Source organism: Myodes glareolus, chromosome 6, assembly GCF_982192425.1.
Source record: "Myodes glareolus chromosome 6, mMyoGla1.1, whole genome shotgun sequence".
Lineage (NCBI taxonomy): Eukaryota > Metazoa > Chordata > Mammalia > Rodentia > Cricetidae > Myodes > Myodes glareolus.
This window is the reverse complement of record NC_142031.1, coordinates 16578611-16584610: the sequence shown is the minus strand read 5'-3', so window position 1 is coordinate 16584610 and position 6000 is coordinate 16578611.

Below are 6000 nucleotides of genomic sequence, written 5' to 3'. Positions count from 1 at the left end.
TGCTTCTGCCGAAGGCTGGCAACTTTTATTTAGAGATTTTGGCATGTGTTCAGTGCTCTTAAAGCATGGTTTTCTTACTATCCAGGTGGCTGTAAGTGATTAGAGCCTCAGAATCGGAATGAACCGTAGTTTACAGAGGGGCTATATAGAAGCTGTAGGGGGAGAGATAAAGCCTTTGTTGCTGGGTTCATAGACATCCGTGCATGAATATTCTTTCTGCTGCTTTATTTGTTTTGAGATGGGGTCTCCCTATATAATCCAGGCTGACCTTGAATTCACCATCCTGCTGCCTCACCTTCCAGGGTTGGGATTACAGGTATATTCCACTATACCTGACATGGGTTCATATTCCTCTCTCTGTCTCTGTCTCCCTGTCTCTCTCTGTTATATTCTTGTGTGTGCACATACATTGTGTGTAGATTTGTGTATGCTCATCTGGAGGTTAGAGGTTGAAAATGGGTCTCTCACTGACCTGGAGTTCCCTATTGACTAGACTCAGTTGGTTCGTAAATGTCCGAGGATGGCCTGACCCACCTAAGGGCATTCAGCACCATGATTACAGGCATGCACCGCTGTGCCTCAAGAGGCATGGGATGTGGCCCTGCTGAGATTCAAACTCAGGTCTGCAAGCTTGCCCAGTAAGTACCTTGCCCACTGAGCCATCTCCCCAGACCAGAAACATTCTTATAAAGCATCTGTCTTTGCACAGATAGCCTATGCTGGTGGGTATCCTAAATTCTATCACAGACCTGTTTCAAAACGTAATTGACTTTCTTTGAAGCAATAATTATTTCTAACAATAAGCCCTCTTGTTTGTTTGCTTGTTTTGAGTCGGTGCTTAGTGTATATACTAGCCAGGCCTGGAACTCATTATGTAGCTTGTACTGAACCCATGGTCATCTTCTTGCTCCAGACTCCTATGTGCTAGGACTACAGGTATGAGCTATACTTGGCTGTAAACCCACACTTCTCTAAAACCATGTGTCAGATTGTGCCAAACGCCTTCATTTTGTCTCAGCCAGTGCTCATGATTCCTGGTGCAAGGCACAAAGTATTACTGTCTCCATGTGTACTGTCTTAGTTACTGTTCTATTGCCAAGACAGTACTCCATGACCAAGGCGATTTATAGAAGAAAGAATTTATTGTGGCTTACAGTTTCTGAGGTTAAGTCTAAAACCATCGTGGTGGGGGTGATAACAGCAGGCAGGCAGGCAGGCGTGGTACTGGAGTGAGAACCTACATCCTTATCCACAAGTAGGAGAGAGAGAGAGAGAGAGAGAGAAAGAGAGAGAGAGAGAGAGAGAGATAGGGAGAGAGCGCACTGTAGCAAGAACGCCTAACTGTTGAACAAGGAGGGGTCCCTTTGGTCTGGCTGCCTGGCTGGCTAGCTTACACCCAAAATAACCACACAGAAATTGTATTCATTAAATCACTGCCTGGCCAATTATCTCTAGCCTCTTATTGGCTAACTCTCACATCTTGATTTAGCCCATTTCTAATAATCTATATATCACCACAAGGTTGTGGCTTACCAGGAAATATTCAGCATGTCTGACCTGGCAGTTCCATGGCAACTCTCTGTCTGCCCTTCTTCCCAGCATTCAGTTCTGTCTTCTCCGCCTACCTAAGTTCTGCCCTATCAGGCCAAGCAGTTTCTTTATTGATTAACCAATGAAAGCAATACATAAACAAAAGGACCTCCTACACCAGTGCACAATAACTTGGAATGTCATGTTGTCATGGGCTTTTGAAACCTCAAAGCCCACCCCAATGACACACCTCCCCCCACATGGCCACACCCCTTAATCCTTCTCAAGCTGCTCCACCAACTGTGGATCAAGCATTCCAATATGTGCACCTATAGGGGCCATTCTCATTCAAACCTCCACATATAGACAAGAGAGTTAAGATTCAGAGAGGTTCAGTGACTTTCCTGTGGTTTACAGAGGTAGCAAGTGGCAAGGTGAACCCCAGTGGGACATGCTTCTAACCTTTGACAAAGTTATGCATGTATATTTATGACTAAGAAAATAAGGAGAATGGCAATGGGGAGATGGAGGTGGCCTAAGGTCCCTGCTGTGTAGACTTGAGGTCTTGAGTTTGGATCCCAAAACTTGTGTAAAAGCCAGGCATGTGGCAAATGTCTGTAAACCCAGAGCTGGGGGAATAGAGACAGGTGGATCCCTGGAATCCATTGGCCAGAAGTTTAGCCAACCAATTAACTCTAGGCCAGTGAGAGACCCTGTCTCAAAAATTAAGATGAAGCTGGGCATGGTGGTGTACCCCTTTAATCCCAGCGCTTGGGAGACAGAGCCAAGTGGATCTCTGTGAGTCTGAGGCCAGCCTACCTAAGTGAGTTCCAGGACAGCCAGAGCTACATAGTGAGACCTTGTCTTGAATCCCCACCCTGCTCACCCAAAATGGTGAAAAGCAGTTGACAACAATATTGATCATTTCCTTCCATATGCAGGTGTATATATATATATATGTGTGTGTGTGTGTGTGTGTGTGTGTGTGTGTGTGCACTTATATGTTTACTTACCCATATGGAAATGTACACAGCACACACACACACACACACACACACACACACACGCAAATCAATAAAATAAAAATAAGGAGAGGGCTAGAGATGTGTCTCTGTTGGTAGAGCTCTTCTTTATGCATGAAGCCCAGGGTTTGATCCCCAACACCACATAAACTCAGTATGAAGGTGTTCACATCTGTAAGGCTAGCACTCAGGAGGTAGGAGCAAGAGGATCGGAAATTCAAGGTCACCTCTGGTGACATAGGCAGTTTGAGGTCAGCTTAGCTACAGGAGACCCTGTCTCGGGGTGGTTAAGGAAAGGGGGAGTGTGACAGAACTCCTAACTGAAGGGCCTAGGATGTGAAGGAACCTTTGGATTCATGAGATGATGCTCAGCTGCCCAGTGGAATGAATGTAAATGAGGGACAGAGCTGATGGATGAAATGCTACCCGCATCGCACCTGTACCCCTGAGATAAGACCTTGGTCCATCCATCAAATTACAGTCCAGTTCAAACAAAATCATGTTTGCATAGCAGAGAACAGAGCTGTGTCAATAAAGGCTGGGATTTGGATACAGGCTCATCTCAGGAATGCAGACACCTGCAGCCGGGAGGCCCTGAGTCAAAGCAGATGCGACCTCAGACAGGGTGAGAGGCAGATTTGGAGTTCCCACCCTCTTGCACCAAAACTGATACGGGCGCAAATCCCCCACCCCCAACGGGAGCCCATCATCTAAGCACATCTGGCCACTGTTCTTACATTCAGTCATCAAATGGTTTCGGAGTATGTGCTGTGTGCCAGATGTTATATGGGAAGCATGGTGGTGTGGAGGGGAGCAAGACGCTGGAAGTCCTGCCTCTGAAGGCTCTTATAGTCTTGTTTGGGGAAGGGATATGTGCTGGAGGAATATAGGCACGAAACAGATTGTGCAAACGATGATTCTGATATTCGGTGGGAAGAGTATTGAGGGGTCGCTCCTCAGTTAATCACAGGGTGGCAGACTCCCACCCCATCTGAAGAAGCAATTTCCTTTGAAGCTGAGAGGTGTTGCCAAGGGAGAGGCTATGTAAAAGGGGGAGGGTGCTGGGGTGTAGCTCAGTTGGTTGAGTGCTCGCCCTAGCATACACAAGACCCTGGGTTTGATTCCCTGGTTGCAAGGATACACACCTGTGATTTGACCTTTTGGGATTTTGAAGACAAGGAGGTCAGTAGTTCAAGGTCATTCATCCTCAACCACAGAGGCAGATCAAGGACAGGTGGCACAGGCCTTTAATCCCAGCACTTGGGAGGCAGAGGCAGGCGGATCTCTGTGAGTTCAAGTCCAATGTGGTCTACTGAGTTAGTTCTAGCACAGCCAAGGCTACACAGAGAAACCCTGTCTTAAAAAAGAAAAAAACCAAAACAGAGACCTTGTCTCAAACAACAAAACAAGACACCCCCACCCCATTTCTTGTCAGAGGACATTTGAATATCCTCATGACATGGAGGTCAAATTAGCTGAAAAGCCAGAGTGATGCTGCAAAGCCCATTAGGTTTTCTCTCAGGTGTCTGGAATGGGGGCTGTCAAGATTGTAGCTCCCTGATCCCAATCTGTACACTGGTACATTCTCATCTTCTCTCCCTAACACACACACACACACACACACACACACACACACACACACAATTAATAAATGCCCAGGTTTGATTGTGCATTCCTTTGATTCCAGCGCTTGAAAGGCAGAGGCAGGTTGGTCTCTATAGGTTCAAGACCAGACTGATCTACATAGTGAGTCCCAGGGAAACCGAGGCTGTATCGTTTGAGCAGAGACAGGTAAAGCCTTGATTACTAGTTTGGCTCAGGAGTGGTGAGAGACCCTGATTCGAAACAATAATAACAGATAGCAACAAAAGAAAGAGGCGGGGAAGTGGTGGTGCATGTCTTTAATCCCAGCACTCAGGAGGCAGAGGCAAGCGGATCTCTGAGTTCCAGACCAGCCAGGACTACGCAGAGAAACCCTGTCTCAAAAAACCAAAACCAAAACCAAAACCAAAACCAAACAAACAAAAGAAGGTGAACGACACCTGAGGTTGTCCTGGCCTCTCTATGCACACGCACTCAAGTTCTCATTTATCGACACACTCACATGCACACACTCACATGCACACACATGCACACACTCACATCCCACTGCCGCATAAGAATTCTGGTACATTCTGCTGACTTCCCAGGGCCAGCTCGACTCTGGAGTGGGAGAAATCTGCCCCAAGTCCAGGGTTCTGGTCATGTGAGGTGTTTGGAGGCTGGGCAGGAAGGACATTCAGTGCTTTCTGCAGCGGTGTCTCTGTTGAGTGGCTTCTGTCCCCATTCTCCAGTCATTAGCTCTGCAGGAGATAGTACTGTTCCCACGGTTGCTCAAAATCCCTTCTCCACCTCTGGACCTGCCCCTCCCTTCACTGGCTTAATCACCCACTGTGCCTTCTGCAGTGGTTCATCTATCACCTCTGTGAACCCCAGTCCTGCGTCATCATCAGAGCCCACCGTTTCAGCCCCCCAAAAGAGGTCTTGGAGCATCCTAGTCTCCCATTCCTGTGAGGATCCTGCCTTCTTCCTCACAGCCACACTCCTTCCCAGTGTCCCTTCTTTGGCATTGAGTGGTAACCACTTCAAAATACCACCTTCAATCACCTTGTGGCATAAGACCGTCCCTTCTGCCTCATCTCCAGCAGGGCCTCAGGTTCACCGTCCTTTCCTTTCTCGTTTCAAAGTTACTAGTGTGAGTCAAAGGACAGCTCTCTCCTTCCTCTGTGAGACCCAGGTTTTGAATTCGGGTTATCAGGTCTGTATGCCGAGCGCCTTTATCCTCCGAGCCAGCTCGCTGTCCCACACTGTCCTGCTGACTTCCGGTGTTTCTGTTTATCACCTTCTCAGCTGACCTGCTGTCCCTTGCACACCTCTGTACTCGTGTCCCATTGTTGTCCCAAATGGCCATAAACTCGGTGGCTTAAGCCACTTTTTCTTGCAGTTGTGGAAACCAGAAGTCCAGAAAAGGTCCTACTGTGCTACCATGAAGCTGCCAGTGGACTCGATTCCTTCTGGAAGCATCTATTTCCCTGCCCTTTCCAGCTTCTAGGACCATCATATTGATCTTGCCGCCTGTATTTGAGGTTACAAGCACACGTATACCGAGGCCAGAGGCCAGATGGCTTTGGGTGTCTTTCTATAGTTGTTGTGCCCTTGTGGTTTTTGCTGTTTGTTTTTGAGACAGGGTTTCACCTTGTAGCCCTGGCTTTCCTGGAACTCACCATGTAGACTTGGCTGGCCTCCAACTTAGAGATCCACCTGCCTCAGCCTTCCCAGTGCTGGGAGTAAAGGCCTGTGCTACCACGCCCAACTTACCCTGTTTATTTTGAGACGAGGTCTTTCACTAGGCCTGGAACTCACCAATTAGATTAAGCTGGATGTCCAGCAGGTCTCCACACTGGGTCTT